General features: G+C 30.0%; 1 non-coding gene across 1 annotated transcript; it reads right to left on the bottom strand.

Annotated features, from left to right (window-relative positions):
- Positions 1-6,093: 6,093 nt before the first annotated feature.
- Positions 6,094-6,200, bottom strand: LOC114579777. Its single transcript, XR_003700954.1, has one exon. It is a non-coding gene; the product is annotated as a small nucleolar RNA R71 (small nucleolar RNA).
- Positions 6,201-22,450: the final 16,250 nt, after the last annotated feature.

The following is a 22,450-nucleotide window of genomic DNA, read 5'->3' as shown; positions in this document are numbered from 1 at the left end:
TGAACATTAATGATTGATAAGTGTATAAAGATTACACGTCATTATCATTAATGTTAGGTACATAGTGTAGTTATTCACCAACCAACAAATATCATTCATCCAATAAAAGCTTCATGGCCATTCAAAAGTTAGGGTATTGATATCATCAATCTGATTGATCTATCATTCTCTAGAGGGCACATATTTATACTTGTAGTGACATATTACTTTTGAAATGGGAAAAAGCAGTACTGTTGAGATAGGTTGGGTAATATGCTCCTCAGTATTATTCTGTTCTAACTATTTAAATCTAATAGTGTTGGATTTTCCATTTAGGCACCATCCTATTTTAAATCTAAATTTCATTCTTAAGGTTAGGTGTGACCACCCTCTATACATAAGCATCCTTTCATATTTAATTCCTATTAATTAATTATTACAATCTCTAAAATTATCCTAGTCTAACCATCTAAATTTTCTTTCTTTAGATAATTCTCCCAAGTAGGTCTAAATCTTCTAAATTTTACTATTTTTATTTGGTCATTAAGTATCTAAATATTTCCCTTTTATCATTTTGAAATGGTTAGCCGAATTTAAAATTCTTTTAAATCTTTATCTTTTTGTTTTAATATGGTCAAGCAGACATTAAAACTTTCAAAATCTCTCCATACACTATTTTTATTTGGTTATGTAAACTTTTAGTTAACTTACTTTGTTATTTCAATATAGTCAGACAAAGGCAAGATATTTTTCAAAATCCAATCAAACATGACTTGTTAGATATAGATCCCTCTTTCAAGTTCTCCTACAATTTAAATATATCTAATTGGGGTGATTTCCTTATTATTTATCCAATTTGATTAAATCATCCATTTTTAGATTATTTCCTTTCAGTTATTTTTCAATTCAATTCCTTATAATTCTATTGATTACTTTGGTAAGCGAAAATATGTTGATTTACTTTTCAAGTTTATCATAACTATTAGGGGCCCATTTGTTGACCTTATTTTGTATGAGATCAATTCCTTATAATCATCCTTACTCAATCATTAAACTTCATTTAACTTGTCAAGTTCAATCATAAATTCTAAATCAATAATTCCTAAATTTTTTTTTAATCTCTTAGTCATATAAGGATGTTCAATCATTCAGTTATTTATATTCAATAAAACATAAAAATTTAAATTTAAACCCTTCTAAATTTATTAATAAACCTAAATACTCAACCACTTTCAATCCTTTAATAAAAATTTATTATATAGCTCAGTCTATAAAATCAAGTTCAAATCTAAACCCTCAAGCTTTTTGGACTTTTCTCTTTCCTAGGGAAATTTTTAATTGGATAAAAACCCTAAGTAAAATGGTTGATTAAGAAACCATTAAACTATAAAACCCTAAGTTCAACTTTATTAAAACGTTTTAACAAAGTATGACCTTTCCATGACCCAAAACCACTTCTTAGAAAGCCTAAATCACATTTGAAGTGAATTAAACCTAACCCCAAAGAATGTTCAATCTTGGTTGACCAAACCAACCCTAAACCTACTATATTTTAATCATAATGATCTATATTAAATTAAGGCACACTATACCTTTGGGAATGTCAATTGGGTCTCCAAGGTTTAGTCATAGGTGGCCAAACCCTCAGGCCCATTGGGCTAACCAAAGTATCCAAAAGGTGTATCCCTTAATACATTTCCTAACTTAAGTCAAACCATTCCAATTAGGAGCTCATGAACTCAATGCATCAACCATAGCCAGCCCAGCCTCTATGGTTACTTGGGTTAACTAATTGGGTTGACCCAAAGTATAAAAAATTTAAATAAGTGAGCCATATTAAGCGCAATGCAACCCAAAAAAATACTTACATTTACTTCCAACACCTTCCAGACACTTGAAAAAATAATTTTAAGGTAGGTGGTGGTTGAGGTGTCTGAAAGACAAAGAAATAGCCATACACCTGGCCTGATTTAGTCCTATCTCCCTCAATAACTTATCATATGGTCTCTAACTTTGTAGGTGATTTACTTTGAGCCTATTGGCCAATCTTTACTACTTAATGTTGTTGAACCTAGCTTGAATTAAGGTTACATTCAGTTTGCTAAATACTATAAATACTCTAGAACTTTCTATTACAAGGTTATCGAGTTTTCTTTAAAAATTCTCCCTAGCCTCCTATCTTTCATTCCCAAACTCCCCAATTTATCCAGTCATCATCTCTGGTGACTTTGAGTGAGCTCTGATGATCAAGACATGAACAAAACCAAATTTTTGATCCGATGAGATTTAGACTCTATAACCTAAAGAAGAACTGCTCCTTGGGGTCAAAAAAAATCATATCAATCAAGATTTATCACAATTCATCATGATTTTGAGGTGCAATCTAAATGTGTGCTCTTCATCCTCAGGTTTCACTCAAGTGTGAATGAAACCTTCAATCTAGGTGCATCTAACCATTAGATTGAAGGTTTATATGAAGATGTGTTCATTTTATAAAAATCATAACAAAATAAACAAAAATCTTAAAAATACAAAATATATTGCATTCAACTTTAAATAAAACTTAAAATTTATTAAAAATATTAAACCTCTAAAACTTTAAAATAATAAATTATTGTTAAATTTTGGTCAATATAAGCAATAAAGTAAAAGAATAAATAAAATAAATGATAAATAATAAATCAAAACAAAAATGAAATAAATAAATCAGGCAATTAATCAATTAAATAAATCTAAATTTAATAAATAAAAGGAATAAAATATTAAATAAAATAAATAAAAAATAGAGACTCGTAAATGAAAATAAATTGATTATAAAGCAAATAAATTTAAATAATAAATCAAATTCAACTTAAGCAAATAAAATAAATTAAACAAATCAAATAAATGGATGAATTTAAATAAATAATGTTAATAAATCAAAGCTTTATATGTTGGCTTTATCTCTTAAGAGGGAGTAGATGCATTTGATTTGGAAAGCCTAAGTCTTTCTCAATTGAAAACTTCAAAGTTACTTGAATTATTATTTAACAAGGTTCTTTAAAATAAAATGAATCATTAAATAAAAAGTTGATAAAATTGAAAGGACTCTACGTAATTATTTTATCTCTTTGGAGGGGAGCAAATGTGTTATAATAACAAGCCTTAGGAGTTGGAGATTAGTGACTTCAAGCACTTTGGACTCATTAACTAACATGGTTCTTTAAAATTTAAAATTAAATCACTTAAATAAAAAATATTATAAAAACTCAATAATTAAATATAAAAATATAAAAACATAAATTTAAATTAAGTACGCTTTAATCTTAAACAAATAAGATAAATGATAGAAAACTTTTAATAAAACAAACTTAAGATAAATCCACGCCACACAGCTTTGATACACACTTTAGATGGTTTGTTAGGACAACCAACTCTAGCATAGGCTTGGTCGATGGTCTGTTTTGGTTGATTATTTGAGATGCCTTACTTGGAGGTTATCTACCAAGCTTATGTATTTACTTTCTATACTCTAAATTTCATATATGCATTCATTACATTGATAGATATTGGTATTACACATTTACTTTACATGTAGTACAACTTACATTTTAGTATCATTTTAGTATAAAGAAGACTGTTTCTAAGAGCAATGTTAAGTATAAATTATAAATATAAATGTAAAGTTTAGATCTCATATATTTTGATTTAGTTGTAAAGTGTAAATAGTTATAAAGGATTTTAAGGTGATAGCTTAAAAACACTTAATGAGCTTCAAAAGGAAATGTTTTCTCTTCCTTTGAGAGACATTTCTTTTGGAATTCTATAAAAGATTCAAGTCCCAAAAGATTTTAAGATTAAAATAATCAATTATATTTAAATTTATGCTATATATGAGTAAAAATCCAAGCCTATTAGGTGGAGCTTGGTGATAAGTGTAAATTACGTACTATTTATGGGTTTTAATTTTAATGAAAATACATTATTTTAGTTTTTTTATGCAATAAAAACTTAAAATGGTAGAAATTCTAAGAAAAATAGAGTGCCACAAAATTCGATGAAACCATGCCACATTGCTGCCTTCAATACCATCGAGGCGCCCTAATTCTAACATTGCAGCATCGAGTTCTCTATTGGTAAATGTTACAGCATCAACACAGCCAGTGTCACTGCATTATCAACTCCATAACATAAAAATGTTAGCATGGCAGTGTTGAATTCTCTATTTCAAATGCTATGGAACTATAATTTCTCATTCATTGGTACCTTTTTTCCACTTGAGTGCCATAGTGCTTGAATATTAACAGTGCTGCAGCGTTATAGTTGGAACTTCTAAGGGCCATATAATATTAATGAAGAGATGCAACTATTCACTAAGTAATCGATCCACATCAGCAAGGACCATAGTGTTGTAGAAGTTCTAGCGCGAAGGTGTTAATTCACTTTGAGGGAGCTACGGTGCCAATCTTCTAAGCACCATAATAGAAGATGAATTTTTTTTTATTTTCCTATTAGTAGTTGTAATGTTATATTTGTAGGGGTGTTCAGTAACTTGTGTAAATTTAATACTTTTTATAGTACTTCTTTAGTTCCCTCTTAGAGTAAGATATAAGGGAGGCTAAGGAAGTACAAGATACAATCATTTGGAGTGTTTTGCCTTTTTATTGAACCAACTCTAAAAGTGAAAGGGAGTAGTGTAAAGGAAATAATTTGATCCTTTCTGGTGAAATCACTCTTCTATTTTCTTTCTTTCATGAGTTTAATAAAATGAGTTTACTTATTATTTATTATTTATCTGTCTAGTTCTCTTATTTTGAATTAATGATGTAAAGTGCATGTTGAGTAATAGTGAAAACTTTTTTTTTTATAATTATTAAAAATTATTTTCAATATTATTTTGTTCTTTATTTAATTCACATAGTGTATATATGTGTACATAAAATATTGTGTGATGCATAGCCTCGATAGAGGAATACAAAAATAACTACGAATATTGAGATAGGATATTTGCATGCCTAAACATAAGATGTAAAATCTTCTTAGTTCTTAAGGCGATACTATAACTGTAGGAGGTTAGTAGATATCATTTTTACCCTTATAAGTTCGATAGAGATCTAGGGATGCATATGCTTTGAAACACATCTATAATTAAGAGTTTAATTAGGAAAGATATGAAAGTTTTATTAATCGATCTAAAACACTTTATTAAGTATTATATCCAATGTTTTAATTATTTTATTCACTAACAAAATCTTCAAAAATAACAATATTATTTTAGTAGGATAATTATTACAATTAGAGTAAACAATAGTAGTTTATTGCAAGTAAGCATACTTCCTCGTGAGTTCAACAGTCAAGTCTATCACTTTATCGCTTGATTCAACATGTATACTTAAGTATATTAACTATGGCTTGTTATTATTATATCAAAAAAAACTTAAGCATTATTTATGGGTGATAGAGCCCTATATTTTTATATAATACAGAATTTCAATCAATAGCCTACACATTATATTTTTGGCACCATTTTTAGGGAAGTATTTTACTTTTTAAAATTATAATTAAATTATTGAGTTAATTGCATAATTAGACCTATTGTATCTTTTATTTTATTTTTTTACTTGTTGATTACATATTCATGGTTGCATGCTTTATAGAAAAAGAAATGAATCTTTATTATTTGACTCTACAATAGAATGAAACCTTTCAAAAATTTGAAAAATAAAAAATAGAGTAAAAATGAATGAACCTATATTAGATCAAGATCATTCTGGACCTCTTAGATATTATGATATCCCTTTAGTAGATGAAATTCATAAGACTAAAAATAGACCTACGATCTAAGATAATAATTTTGAATTGAAAAATGTCATAGTTCAAATGGTTCAAAATTCCCAATTTGGAGGAACTCCAGTTGAAGATCTCAATTTACACTTGGCCAGTTTCATAAAAATTTGTGTGATATTTAAGTATAATGGTATTAGTGAAGATGTTATTAGATTAAGAATGTTCCCATTTTTTATAAGTGTTAAAGATAAGATGTGGTTTAATTCATTACCCCTAGTCTCTTTAACCACTTGTGATGAGTTAGCTCATAAGTTTCTTGCTAAATATTTTCTAGCTTCAAAGACTGCTAAACATAAAAATGATATCACTTTTTTTTATCCAGTTTGAAGGAGAAACCATTTATGATAGTTGGGAGAGATTTAAGGAAATTCTTAGGAAATACTCTCACCATATTTAACCTAGTTGGCTAGTTATTCAAACATTTTATAATGGATTTTTAGGATCTCTTAGAGCAATCATAGAGGCAACAACAAGATGATCGTTAATGTATAAGCCAATTGAGGAAGTATATGAATTAATAGAGGAAATGGCTACTAATAATTTCCAATGGTGTGTTGATAAGATAAACCCTTAGAGAGTAGCTTACATTTTTTTTATCTAATGCTTTGTTATTATTATCTACATAAGTTGCAAGAAATTCTAAGAAATTGATCACAATATATAAGTGAATTTTGGATTAGGAACTAAATCATCTATGCAATTGGAGGATTAAAATTTAATTGAAAATAGTAATGTGCAGGATATTAAAAATATTTATTTGATTGGAAGACAAAATAATCCCTATGTTAATACATATACTTTATGTTGAAGGATCCATTCTAATTCTAATTGGTCAAATAAAGATGTTGGTAATAATTAATAGAATTCTAGTCAAATAATCGAGTAGATTGGAACAATCCTCAACAACATGCTATAATCCTAAACCCAAATATAATTCTATATTTAACTAAAACAATCAATTTGGAAGTAGAAAATAACCATTGGAAGATGTAGTGATACATTTAGGAACTCAATTACAAAATCAAGCTACTTATATTAAAAATTTAGAAACCCAATTAAGTCAGCTTTGAATTTTAGTTAATAGTAGAATTCTTGGATCATTGCTGAACAATACTAAAGTTAACCCAAAGGAAAAAAGAAAAAGATCCAAGTGATAATTATTTAAAGAGTGGTAGTAATGGACCCCAGCCAAATTGATAAATCTAGGAAGGTTTAGTTGAAGATTATAAACTTTGTGTTGTATGGGAGGCAACCTAAATTTAAATTTTGTGTCATGTTATTTTGAATTTACATGAGTCATGTTACATATGTTCTTGTTTTTAAAATAATTTTCATTTTATTCTAATAAATAAAGTAATGATCTAGATTTAATAAATAAGATATGAGCATAAATTTAATTAAGCATTGCAGTGCTAAATGATATAATGTCATAGTGTTAAGCTTCCAAGAACCTTAACTTTAAAAATAAGCGCTGCAACACTAAACCTCAAAAAAACCTCATCTCTAACCAAAATCTTCTTAGTTAATTAAGCATCTTAGTTCTAATTGTTTGAGATCCGCAGCAACTAGTCATTTAAGTCAAACAAAAGCGTGGTTCTAACAAGTCAAAAAATGTTTTACAGTCATAACTTTAATTATGAACTTTGGTAAGCCTCGTAGTGTTGATAACTGGCATCTTATTGGCATTACATGATCATTATTATTTTATTAAAAACATAGTAGCAGTTATAGATATAAGCATTATTTCTCTTATAGGTATCAAAAGTAACATCGGTAGGTAATTCCAAAGAGATGCTACAAGTTCCCAAAACTAAAGCTGCTGCACCACTTGGCTTGAACCACTATAGCGCCTATTAGTTTGATTGGTTTGTCATATTTTTTCATACACAGAACATTGTGGCACCATTTCTTGCAGCACTGCAGTGCTTTGTTGACTTATAAAAAGAGGTGCTATGTTTTTCATTTCACTTCATTCATAACATATCAATTATTTCAAACTCTTCTCCTTTTCAGTCCTCTCAAGCTTGGTGAGCCCTAAAATGTATTGAAAGAAGAGTGCTTCCTCTTCCATTAATAAATGAAAATTCATTTTTTTATGCATAATCCAGGTTTGCTGATTTAATTGTGACAAAATTACTAATTCCAAAGTAAGGTTTTCAGAATCCAAGCAACTAATTATGCAGACAATTATGAGTAGGGGTTGGGAACATTTTTGTGAAGAACCCTTTGCTACCATTATAAATGTGGATAGAGAATTTTTTTATTGATAGAAAGGAGTAAGTAGATAATAAATACTATAATAGGGGTAAGTGGGTCCCTCTAAATTCTGTGATAATAAACAAAATTTACTAACTTTGGGTTTTTTAATTTAATGAAAAAACAACTTTTATTGGGAAACCTATAGATCCTCAAGGTATCCTAAATATTCTTTATGGACCTAATAACAAAGTGAGTTTGAAAAAGAGAGAACAAAATTATCAATTTCTCTACCACCTACTTGACCCAAACCACTAAAGTCTTGCACTATTTCATTTTAGCATGATTAATACCAAGTAGGAATTTTAGCGAAGTTACTCGTAACAGTGCTCTATTAAACTATACTATTCAAATGGGGTACCCATTGATATAGGGAAGCATATTTTCTCTTCTCTTATACACATCATTAGGGGTGCCACTTCTGTTGGGTTAGGGTAGCCTTCTCTAGTTTATGCTTTATATGTTATAGCTGGTGTAAGGTGGAGTAAACTAAAGAAAAAATTATTTCTCATTACAATCATTACAAAAAAAAGAAAAAAGTTGGTCTTTAAGCAATCTAAGAAAGAAGAGGAAAAAGGAGACCTTAGTGAGCCTAGAGTGTCTGGGAGGCCTAATAGTAGTAGCAACAGTAGGAGTACTAGAACTCCTAAAACTTTGGGAGTTAATGTTGTTGATTTGAGAAGGGAGATGGAAATGGTGGTGCACTTTTATGAAGAAACCAATGATTGGCTATTGGAGATGAATATAAGGATGGCCCGCAGCATGGACCATCAAGAAAAACATTATAGATACACTGTTGACTTCAATAATGCTCTTCCTGGAATGCTTAGAATTAATCTTTTTATGGAGCATCCTGATTAACTTTAATTTCCATCTACACTATTTTATGATCCTTTTATTTGGCTTCCTGGTAAGAGAGGCCACGACTATAGTAATGATGATGATGAGGAGGAATACAAATACTAAGCTAGTTAGAAATTATTTTTTTCTTGAGGAGTAATAGATATATATTGTATATTACTTTTGTTATGCAACATGTTTTATTTTATTTCTTTTTCATTTCTTTGCTTGGGAGGATCCTAGTGATATGTTGGAATGTTATTAGTGTGTTAGCATGATTGGAGTTATGGGTATTAGAGCTACTGCATTATGAAAGTTAGGGTGGTGCCTTAAGCACTAGTTATTTTGTACTTTGTATTTTATTTTATATATATAACATGTTTTATAATTTTCTATCATTCATATGAAAACATATGTTTTTTTTTTTTTACTAATATTCAATCATGTTTTTATTTACATTTGATTAAATTCCCCTTTTACTTAAATATTTATATTTTCTATCATTTGTATCTCAACATATTTATTATTTAATTAACCTAATAAAAATGAAAATTGGAAGTTATATAAATTTAGGATAACAACAAAATCCTAGATTAGAATTCAAATGAACATTGCTTTATAATTCATAGATTGGAAAAATAATAATTAGATTAACTTATATTATTTAATTTATTAACCTAACTTGAATTTATAAGTTATTCATTTATACATAAGCTCTTTGTATTGAAGATGAATGATTAAGTTTAAAAAATAGATGTGATTAGAATAAAATTAAAAATCATACTAACCAGAATTTAGAATTAACAATCTTATTAAATCCTTACATTAAACTAATTAAGATTGAATGATAAATTTAAGCAAAATTGATATTTAAAATCTTTAGCAATGTACTCCATAAAAATAAAAAAAGGAAATGAGAAGTTAGTGGAGTTATAAAAAGACAATAAATGAAATGAAGAAAAAGAAAGTGAGTAAATTCAAAAATTGATATCCAATAAAAGCTTAGAGTCTAACTACAATCATATACTTAAATTCACAAAGGAGAAGATAGGAGAACTACTACAAATGCTAGTGAACTTATGAAATTTCAGTTTTATCGACAAACCCATCCAATCTTTAAGTTTTCATAATATGTATATTCAAATTAAGCAATAATGAGGATGACTATTTAGGATAATTATTAATAATTTTATAAATTAGAATTATTACTTTGTTCATTTTCACTAGTTCTAAACAGTGATATACTATCATGTACTTAAGTTGTTTAAATTATTTTTTTTTTACTTTAGTTATTTGAGTAATTATAAATATAGATTTTTTTTATGTGCTTGAGGATAAGCAAAAGTTTAATTTTGGAAGAATTTGATAAGTGTAAACTATTTATTATTTTATATATTTATTTTCAATGAGAATATATTATTTTAGTTATTTTTGTAAAGAAAAATTAAAAATGGTAGAAATTATAAGAAGCTTGTGGGGTCGTAGTGTCTGACAAAATCATGTTGTAGCACTGCCTTCAATACCATCGAAGAGCTCCAATTCAAATATTGTGATGTCTGGTTATTTATTTATAAATGATGTAGCAGCAACACAGCCAGCAACACAATATTATCAATGTTGTAGCGTCAAAAAGTTAGCTTGGTTATGTCAGATTCTCTATTTTCAAATATTGTGGTTCCGTAATTTCTCACGCCTTGTAGCCATTTTTTGTCACTCAAACACCACAATACTCAAATGTTTATAGCATTGCAGCGTGTTAGTTTATTTTTTAAGGGCTACATTCTATCAATGAAGAGATGCAACTATTCACTAAGTAATCGATCTACATCAGTGAGCGTTGTGATAGTGCAAAAGTTCCAACACTAAGGAGGCAATTTGCTCAAGGGCACGACAACGCCAATCTTCCAAGAGGCACTGAGTTGGAAGCCTTTTAAGTTTTTTTTGTATATAGTTGTGATATTTTATTTGAATGGGGAGTTCAGTCACTTGTGTAATTTAGTACTTTTTAGAGTAATCTTTAGTTCCCTCTCAGAGTGAGATCTAAGAGAGGCTAGGGAAGTATAAGATATAATCATTTGGAATGTTTAACTTGTGTTTCTTTAAGCAACATTATAAGTGAAAGGGAGGAGTGTAGAGGAGATACTTTGATCATTTAGGGTGTTATCACTCTCTTGTATTTTCTTTCTTTCATGTGTTTAATGAAAATAAGATTTCTTGTAATTTTTTCTATGTTTGGTTAGTACTCTTATTTTTTGATTAATGATATAAACTACATTTTAAGTACTAGTGAACTCTTATTCTATAAATTTTAAAACATGTTTTCAATATTATCTTGTTCTTTAATTAATATATATAGCAATCATATGTGTAGTTAAAATATAGAGTGATGTATAGTCTCGGCGGAGGAATGCAAAAACTACAAATGAAATAAGAAGTTTGCATGCCATGACATAGGATGTAAAATGTTCTAGGTTCTTAAGGAGATACTATAACTGTAGGAGATCAACATATATCATTTTCATCCCTACAACCTCGATAATAATTTTGGGATGCATATGCTTAGAATCACATCTATAATTAAGTGTTTTATTAGAAAAATATATAAAATTTACATTCATCAATCTAAATTAATTTTATTAAATATTATATCCAATACTTTTACTGTTTTATTCGATGACTAAATCTCCACAAATATAATTTTTATTTCAATGATATAATTATTGCAATTTGAGTAAACGTCGGTAGTTTTTTGCAAGTAAGCATTCTTCCTTGTGGGTTTGACACTTTACTATATTACTTTATTACTTGATTTAACACGTATACTTATGTATATTAAGTGGGGTTTATTATTTTAATATCAAGGAAAAAAATAAAACTTAAGCATTATTTAGGGGTGTTAGAGTCCTAGATATTTATACAATTTAAAAGTTCAATACATAGCCCACAAATCATATTTTTGGCACCGTTGTCGGGTTTTTTGCAATTTTAACAATATTATTCAATTAATTGCATAGTTAAACCTACTTATATCTTTTATTTTATTTTATTTTATTTTATTTTATCTTGAAAAATTAAAAACAGAATAAAAAAGGTTGATCGTGTATTAGATCAAGCTCATTCTAGACCTCTTAGGGATTTTTTTAACCCTTCAGTAAACAAAATTTCTTTGAGTATTAATTGACCTGCGATATAAGAAAATAAATTTGAATTAAAACATGTCATAATTCAAATGGTTCAAAGTTCCTAATTTAGAGAAACTCCTATTGATGATCCCAAATTATGTATAGCTAGTTTGTTTTAAATTTATGTAGCATTTAAGTATAATGATGTCAGTGATGATGCTATTAGATTTCATTATTCTGATCATCTCTATGAGATAAAGCTAAGATGTGGTTAAATAATTTATGCCAGGCTCTATAACCACTTAGAATGTGTTGGCTCATTTATTTTTTGCTAAGTATTTTCCACCTTCAAAGACTGTTAAACTTAGAAATGATACCATTTATTTTATCGAGTTTTAAGGATAATCCATTTATCAGAGTTGGGAGAGATTTAGGGAAATGTTTAAGAAATGTCCTCACCATGCTTTACTTGATTTGTTGGTTATTCAAAAATTTTATAATGGATTAGTAGGATCTCTGAGAGCAATCACAGACACTATAGCCGAAGGGTCATTAATTCCTAAGCCATTTGAGAAAGCCTATGAATTAATAGAGGAAATAAATACTAATCATTTCTAGTGGCCTACTGATAGGGTTAATCTTAAGTGAGTAGTTGGAGTTTATGAATATGATAATTTATTAATGTTATATGCACATCTTGCAGCAATTTCTAAAAAATTAAGTACAATAGGAGTGAATTCTGGATTAGGAACTTAATCTTTATTTTCTTTGAAGATTGCAAATTGCATTAATAAAAAAAACTTATTAATTATTTTTTTTTTTATTAGGATTTTAATCATTTAAGCAATTGGATAATAAAAATTTAATTAAAGATTGTAATAAGCAATGGATTGAAAATATTAATTTCATTGGAAGACAAAATATTCCTTACTCCAATACATATAATCTAGGTTACAGGAATCATCCAAATTGTATGTTAAATAATATTGTCAGCAATAATCAATGGAATTCTAGTCAAAATAATCAAGGAGTAAATTGGAACAATCCTCAACAACCTACTATTAGTCCTAGATCTTCATATAATTCAGGATTTAATCAAATCAATCAATTTGGAAGTAGAAAATCACCATTGGAAGACATAGATTCAGTTGGGAACTCAATTACAAAATCAAGCGGCTACTATTAAAAATTTGGAAATTCAATTAAGTTAGCTTGCAATTTTAGTTACTGGTATACCTCTTGGATCATTACCTAGTAATATTGAATTTAACCCAAAGGAAAAAATGAAAAAGATCCAAGTGAGAATTATTTGAAGAGTGGTAGCAATGTACCGCAGCCAAATTGATAAATCTAGGCAAGTTTGGCCGAAGACTATAAACTTTGCATTGTATGGTAGACAACCAGATTTTTGTTTAGTGTATTATATTATTTTGAATTTACATAAGTCATGTTACATATGTTATTGTTTATCACATATTTTCATTTTATTTTTATAATTAAAGTTACAATCTAAATTTAATCAATAAGAAAAGATCACAAATTTAATTGAGTGGCATAGTGTTCAATGATATAATGTTGTAGCAATATGCTACCAAGCTCAAGAATTTTGTAAACATGTGCTACAGCACTAAACATCAATAAAATCCTCATCTCTACATTATTTGCTTATTTAATTAAGTGTAGCAGCACTAATTGTTTGAGTGTCACAGCACTTAGTCATTCAAGTCAAACAAAAGCATGGTTCTAGTAAGATAAAATAAATTGTACAGTCATAACTTTAATTATGAATCTTTGGTAAGTGTCGTGACACTAATAACTAATATTGTTATGCTTTCATTATTAGTTCATTAATAGCATGATGATAATTATTGACCCAAGCACCACTGTGCTTAGACATATCAAATGTTTCAATAGTATACAATTCCAAAGTGACATTACAAGTTCCAAAAACTAGCATCACAATGCCACATAGCTTGGACCACTGCAGTGCCCATCAATTTGACAAGTTCGTTATTTTTTTTAGACATTGAGCACAATGGAGCCATTTCTTGCAGCACCTCAACACTCCGTTGACTTATAAAATTAGGGTGGTTATGTTTTATATTTCATTTCAATCATAACATATCAATTCCTTCAAACTCTTCTCCTTTGTAATCCTCACAAGCTTGATGACCCCTAAAATGTTGGGAAATAAGAGGGCTTCCTCTTTATTTGATAAGTGCTACAACACTTGTTATTTAAATATTTTATAATGGATTAGTAGGATCTCTTAGAGCAATCATAAATGCTACAATATGATGATCATTAATGTCTAAGCCATTTGAGGAAGCATATGAATTAATTAAGGATTTGGCTACTAGTAATTTCTAGTGGCCTTTTGATAGGGTTAATCCTAAGAAACTAGCAAGAGTTTATGAATCTAGCAATTTAATAATGTTATCTACACAAGTTATAATAATTTTTAAGAAATTTGGCACAATATGAGTGAATTCAAGATTTGAAACTAAATCATCTATGTAATTGAAGGATAAAAATTTAATTGAAGATATTAATGTGCAAGAGATTTAAAATTTTAATTTGATTGGAAGACAAAAAAAATCCCTACCACAATACATATAATCCATGTTAGATAAATCATCCTAATTTTAATTGGTTAAATAATATTGTTCGTAATAATCAATGGAATTCTAGTCATAATAATTAAGTAAACTAGAACAATGCTCAATAACCTGCTATTAGTCTAAGACCTACATATAATTTAGAATTTAATCAAAGTTATCAATTTGGAAGTTGAAAATTACCATTAGAAAATTTAGTGATGCAATTAATTACTTAATTGCAAAATTAAGCAGCTTCTATTAAAAATTTTGAAACCCAATTAAGTTAGCTTGTCATTTTAGTTAGTAGCAGACCTCTTGGATCATTGCTCAGCAATACTGAAGCTAACCCAAAAGGAAAAAAACCAAAAGATCCAAGTGATAATTATTTGAAGAGTGGTAGAAATGTACCCAAGCCAAATTGATAAATTTAGGCAAGTCTTGTTAAATACTATAAACTTAGCATTGTATGAGAGGTAACCCATATTTATATTTAGTGTGTCATGTTATTTGAAATTTACCAAAGTTATATTGCATATGTTATTACTTTTAGCATGTTTTCATATTATTATGATAATTAAAATTATATTCTAAATTTAATAAATAAGAAATGAGCACAAATTCAACTGAGTACTTTAGCATTAAATGATGTAACGTCGTGACACAAAGATCCAAAGCATCTTAATTTAAAAAACATGTGTTGTACAACTAAATCTCAAGAAATGCTCACCTCTAAACAAAATTTTCTTAGTGAATTAAGCATCGTAGTGCTGATTGTTTGAGCGATGCAGGGCCTTAGTCATTCAAGTCAAATAATAGTGTGGCTCTAACTAATCAGAAGAATTTGTATAGTCATAACTTTAATTATGAAACTTTGATAAGAATTGCATCACTGATAGATAATGGCATAGCACCATTACATTTTCATTGTTATTTCCTTAATTACGTCACAGTATTACTAACATAAGTGCTACTATGCTTACACGTGTCAACCACGATAGTGATAGCTAATTCCAAAGTATCACTATAAGTTCCCAAAACTAGCATCATTATACCACAAGGCTTGGATCACTGCAACACTTATCAATTTGACTAGTTTGTCATATTATTCATATATTGAGCACCGTGTTATCATTTCTCATAGACTATAGTGCGCCATTAACTTATAAAATGGAAAGGTTACATTTTCCATTTCATTTCATTCATAATATATTAAATCCTTCAAAATCTTCTCATTTATAATCCTCTCAAGCTTTATAGCCCATAAAATGTTTGAAAAGGAGAGGGATTCCTCTTCATTTGATAAGATTAGGTTCATTTCTTTTGATGAAGAATCGAGGTTTTTTTATTTTTTTGTGACCAAACAACTGATTTCTGAGAGGGGTTTTTGAAATTTAAGCAACCCAATTATGCAGATCATTGTGAGTAAGGGTTGGGAAAATTTTTATGAAGAACCATTTTCTTCCATTGTAAACATGGTCAGAGATTTTTTTGCTAATGGAAAGGAGGTAGTAGATAATTGTTGCAAATCTATTTTCATGACTCATGTTTTGATGATTGACAAACACTGTTGATTCTCTTGGACTGCTTGTTGCTTCTAACTTTTCAGGAATCGAAGATCGGACGAACAAACGAAGCCAGTTCAAGATTGCATAGGTTTAGGGTTGAGTCAGTCTGTACTTTGTTTTTTTCTCTTCTTGAGTCTATTTGTAATGGTCAAAGAGACTGATGCTAAGTAACCCAAAACACACACACTTGAGAGATTTAGAATTTCTATTTTTACTCATATCGGCCAGGACGATATTTACATCGTCTTGGACGATCAGGCTTAAAATAGAAAGTCTAAATATGGATTCTTAATTAAGGCAGCCGTCATTAACATATCGGCCTGGACGATACATGTATCGGCCAGGACGATAAGCTCAAAACAAAAAGAAGTTTCCGCCATAAACAATTAAGGTATACTGTATTTTTAAATTATCGGCTAGGACGATCATTGATCGGCCTGGATGATATTCACAAATTATGTCTTAATTGATCAGGAAATCAAGGGAGTAATTAAGGATGATTGATACAATCATATCGTCCTGGACGATCGCAGGATCGGCCAGGACGATATATTTAAAAACCTTTATTACTTCAGGATGATAAATATCGGCCAGCTCGAATTCTGGGCGATGCTCTGGACAATTTTCCTCTGATTTGAACTGATCGGCCGGGATGATCGTGAGATTGGCCTGGACGATCAAGCCAATTTAAAATCGTCCAAGTTTGCATTCAGGGCGATGCTCTGGCCCATCTTCTGAGATTTGTACTGATCGGCCAGGCCGATGTCAATATCGGCCTGGACGATAATGTCAGCAACTTGCAATTAATTATCTCCTTTGAAGCTCTTCTATTTAAGAGCTCTTGTTCAACATTTTGAAAAACCCTTTGGCTGCTGCCTTAACCTGAGAAGGCCTTGAGGAGAGAAAGAGAGAGAGGGAGAGAGAGAGGATCTTGTGAGGGGGAGCTTGTGAGGGGATTCACAAGGGTTGCTTCAAGGATCGCTCAGTTTCTTCTTCATCTAGAGTTTCTCATCCGTGGAAGGGTCAGTAGAGGTAAGGAGTCAGCATCTGGTTGTGGTTCTCTGCCAGCTTCAGGAGGAAGCAAAAGGAGATAGGTTCTCTGCCTTGCCGGGGTGGCAAAAAGAGGTTCTTTGTGAGGGCTTCTCCGCCTAGCTGTGGGGGCTAAAGGAGAGTCACGTTTGTAGTGCAATACTTGGAGGGTGCCTCCAAGTAGTGGACGTAGGTCGAGTTGACCGAACCACTATAAATTTCTGTGTTCTTGTTTCTTGCTTCCGCACTTTTATTTTCACATTTATTTTTCACTTGGTATGATTTTGGTTTATGTGTTTTTTCTCTTTGTGAAAAAAAATTTTTTAAAATCCCAATTCCCCCCCCCCCCCCCTCTTGGTTAGCTTGGGACTAAGTTCATAGGGCTTAACATCCCTAACAAACTTTCAATAATAAATGTTATGTTAGGGGTAAGTGGGTCCCTTCAAATTCTATGGCAATAAACAAAATCTACAAACTTTGGGATTTTGAATTTAATGAATACACTATTTTTTATTGGGACACCTATAGATACTCAAGATACTCTGAATATTCTTTGTGGACTCAATAGCAAAGTGAGTCAGAAAAAGAGAGATTAAATTTATCAATTTCCTTACCACCTACCTGACCCAAACCTCTAAAGCCTAAACTATTTCATTTCAGTATGTTTTCTGCTTATTAAGAATAATAGCAAATTTAACCATTATCGTGCCCTATTAAACTATGTTATTCAAATGGGGTACTCTATTAATATAGGGAAGCATATTTTCTCATCTCTTTTATACATCAGTAGGGGTGCCACTATGTTAGGTTTGGGTACCCTTCTCTAGTTTATACTTTATATATTATAACAGGTATATGGGGGTGCAAATTGAATAATAATTATTCCTCATTCTAGCCTTTACAAAAAAAAAAATTTGTGCTTTAAGTAATTTGAGAAAAAAGAGGAAGAAGGATACCATCATGATCCTATAATTATAAACAATTAGCAGTTGGAGATGAGCATCACAATGGCCCATTGTATAGAACTTCAGGAAAAGCATTATAGATACACTATTGACTTTAATGATGCTCTTGTTGGAATGTTTAGGAATAATACTTTTGTGGCGCATCCAAATCAACTTTAATTTCCATCTGCACTACCTTATGATCCCTTTATGTGGTGGCTGGGTAAGAGAGGCCAAGATGATGACGATGAGGAGGAGGAGGAGGAGGAGGAAGACCTTAACTCAGCTAGTTAGGAGTTATTTTTGACTTGAGGTGAGAGAGAGAGAGAGAGAGAGAGAGAGAGAGAGAGAGAGAGAGAGAGAGATTGTATGCTACTTTTATTGTGTAGTGTATTTTTTTTTCTTTTCATGGGGGGATCCCACTGATATGTTGGAATGCTATTGTCGTATTAGAATAATTAGAGTTATGGCTATGAGACCCACTGTATTATGATAGTTAGAGTGGTGTCTTAAGCACTAGTTATCTTTTACCTTATGTTTTGTTTTATATGTATCACATGTTTTACAATTTTCTATCATTTATCTTAAACCATATGTTATTTACTAATGTTTAATTGTGTTTTTATTTACATTTTATTAAATTTACCTTATACTTTAATTTTTACATTATATTTTATTTATATCTCTTAACTCTTATTATTTAACTAAGAATAATAAAAAATAATAATAAAAAATTACATAAAATTAGGATAATAATAAAACCCTAGATTATAGTTCAAATGAATATCACTTTATAATTCATAGATTGGGAAAATGAATAATTACTTAGATCATTTAATTTATTGACTTGACTTGAATTTATAAGATATATGCATTTATACATTGACTCTTTGAATTGAAGATCAATAATTAAGGTTAAAGAATAGATATGGGTAGATTTAAATTGAAAATCATAGCTACCTAAATTTGGAATTAACAATCTTATTAAATTCTTACCTAAAACTTACAAAGATTATAAGAAGATTTTAAACAAAACTAATATTTAAAATCATTAACTATACACTCCACAAAAACAAAAAGGAAATGAAAAGTAAAAAGAGTTTTAAAAAAATCAAAAAGAAAGTTAGTACATTTAAAAATTGGTATCGACTAGAAGCTTAGAGTCTAACTAAAATCTTATAATTAAATTCACAAAGGATAAGATATGTGAACTACTACAAATATTGGTAAACTTGTAATATTTTAATTTTAACAACAACCACATTAATATTCAAGCTTCTTTATTGAATTCAGAATTAAAAAATAAATGATTATATCCATAACATGTAAATTCAAACAAAGTAATAATAAAGATGATTTGTTAGGATAATTATTAGTAATTTTCCAAACTAGTATTACAACTTTGTTCATTTCCACTACTTCAATATTGTAATATATTATCCTATAGTTTAGTAATTATAAATTATCTACTTTTACTTTGGTTATTTGACTAATTAGAATTTTAGAATTTTTATTTGCTTGAGGACATACAAAAGTTTAAACTGGGGAGAATTTGATAAGTGTAAATTATGTACTACTTTATATGTCCTATTTTAATAAAAATGTGTTATTTTAGTTATTTTTGTGGAGGAAATACTAAAAAATTATAAAAATTATAAAAAGCCTACAACATCGTGCATCCAACAAAATCACACCACATCAGTGCCTTCAATACCGACGATTTGCCCAAATTTTAACATTATGAAGCTGAGTTTTTCGTTTGCAAATGCTGCACTAGCAACACAACTAACACAGTAGTATTATCAGTACTACAGCATCAAAAATTAATCTTTGCAACACCAGATTCTCTATTTTCAAATATTGCCATAATTTCTCATGCCTTGGTGCCATTTGTTTCCACTCGAGTACTATAACACATGAATATTAATAGCACTACGACTTTACAGTTATAACTTCCAAGGATCACGTTCTATCAGTGAAGATACATGACTATTTATTAAGTAGCCAATCCATATCAGCGAGCACAGTGGTGGTGTATAAGTTTTAATGTTGAGGCGCTAGTTCACTTCAAGGGCACCATGGTGCTAATCTTCCAAGCACCATAATTCCATATGCCTTTTTGTGTTTTCCTATAAATAATTGTGATGTTATATTTATAAAATTTACATTCATCAATCTAAAACACTTATCTTAAATATTGTATCCAATATTCAGTGACAAAATCTCCATAAATATCATTTTTATTTTACTAGGATAATTATTGTAATTATAGTAAACAATAGTAATTTGTTGCAAGTAAGCATACTTCCACATGGATTTGACACTCTACATTATCACTTTATTACTTAATTCAATATGCATGCTTGAATATATTAAGTGGGGTTTATTTTTTTTATATCAAATAAAACTTAAGCATAGTCTAAGGGTAATAGAGCCCAAGATTTTAATACACTTCAAAAGTTTACTTTATGGCCGGCACATCACTTGGCCACCATTACTTTTTAGCAAACTCTGGGTTATACTTTACTTTCCATTATAAATGAATAAAAGTTTTATTTATACGTGTTAAGAAAGTTGCTATTTACATGTTTTACATTCTTGCAACTTGTATAGTTTTAATGATTCCAAATATTATTGATTTAAGTATTATATTCTCCTAACACTTTTTGGAATAATTATTTTTGTTCTTGTGTGGACTAACATTTCAGGAAAATCAAACTCCAGACTAAAGAAGACTTCAAATCAACTTCAGCATGAGATAGTTTGTAAATTGAAGTTTATATTTTTCATTGTATTGAGTTTGAGGGAGTATGATTGTAATTGAGTAGCTTAGCACACACACACTTGGGGATATCTTTAAAAAATCATATTGATCGTACGGGACAAACCAAGTTCATACAGGATGATCAAGTTAGTTATCACCTCGGAAGAGCAATGAAATGAATAGGAAGTGAGAAAATTTTTCTAAGTTCTGATTGTCCGGATGAATTTCTCTATTTGTCCTTGGACGATGCTCTCTGGATTCTCACAATGAATTGTTCATCTGGACGAAATAGACGATTCATCCCAGGACGATCTTCTCTGGATTCTAAGATTGAACTATTCCTCTAGATGAAATTACTAGTTCATCCCAGGATGATCTCTTCTGGATTCTCAGTCTGTACTGTTCGTCCAGCCTAAATGGATAGTTTGTTCCAGGATGATGTCCTCGGGTTTCAAAGTTTGTGCTGTTCCTCCAAACGAACATGAACATTCGTCCCAAGACAATGTTCTCTGTTCTTTTGACATATGGACCATTTGCAGGTATGTTTTATTATGTCTTTAAAATAAATGTTTGTACCGGACTAACATAGTTCATACGGGATGATAATTGTATACGAAGTCAACTCGTCCCAATGCACATAAGAGATTGTACGCAACATTTTTACACTATTCATCCAAGACAAAATCACGATCGTACTGGATGATCGAATGCATAAATAAAGTCAACTTATAAAGTCAACTTAATACCTCTATAGTTTTTGGATGGTTTTTTGTGTCTTTCCTATATAAAGTCAACTTAAAACTGTCTTGTAATCTTTTTGCCTACTGATCTTCATGTTAACGGAAGGGAGAGTGAAGGAGAGAGTGTGAGAAAGTGTTTGAAGGAGGATTCTTACTACTGGAGCATGAAGGATTCACTTGGTACTCAAAGGTAAGAATCTCCACTTTTGATTTGTGATTACTTCACTCTTTTCTCTCATCCTGTCTAGATTTCTTGTGAGAAGATCTGTTAAGGAGATCCGGTTTTCTGCCCACACTTGAAGATTGTGAACAACCGAAGGGTTCTATGCCTACACTTGGAGAGTGTGAACAACTGAAGGGTTCTCTGCCTACATTTGGAGAGTGTGAACAGCCGAAGGGTTCTCTACCTACACTAGGAGAGTGTGAAAGGATGAACGGTTCTCTTCCAACACTTAGAGAGTATAAAAGGATGACGGTTCTCTGCCGCACTGGGTAGTGGTGGAAGAGAGCTTTGTAAAGGCTTCTCCGCCTTGCTGTGGGTGCAAAAGGAGAGTCACTACTGGTATTAGTGCAATACTCGGAGGGTGCCTCCGGAGAGTGGATATAGGTCGTGTTTGACCGAACAACTATAAATCTTGTGTCATTTTATTTTCCGCTGCTTTTATTTTTAACTTTTTAATTTGTGGTTGAAAACCCTTTTCTACAAAATTTACTAAAGTTATTCTTGGTTTAAAATTCAAAAAGAGGGAAAATTTTTAATTACCAATTCACCGCCCGCCCCCCCC

This window comes from Dendrobium catenatum, unplaced genomic scaffold (assembly GCF_001605985.2).
Source record: "Dendrobium catenatum unplaced genomic scaffold, ASM160598v2 fragScaff_scaffold_628, whole genome shotgun sequence".
Lineage (NCBI taxonomy): Eukaryota > Viridiplantae > Streptophyta > Magnoliopsida > Asparagales > Orchidaceae > Dendrobium > Dendrobium catenatum.
This window is presented reverse-complemented; position numbering and strand designations above follow the sequence as displayed.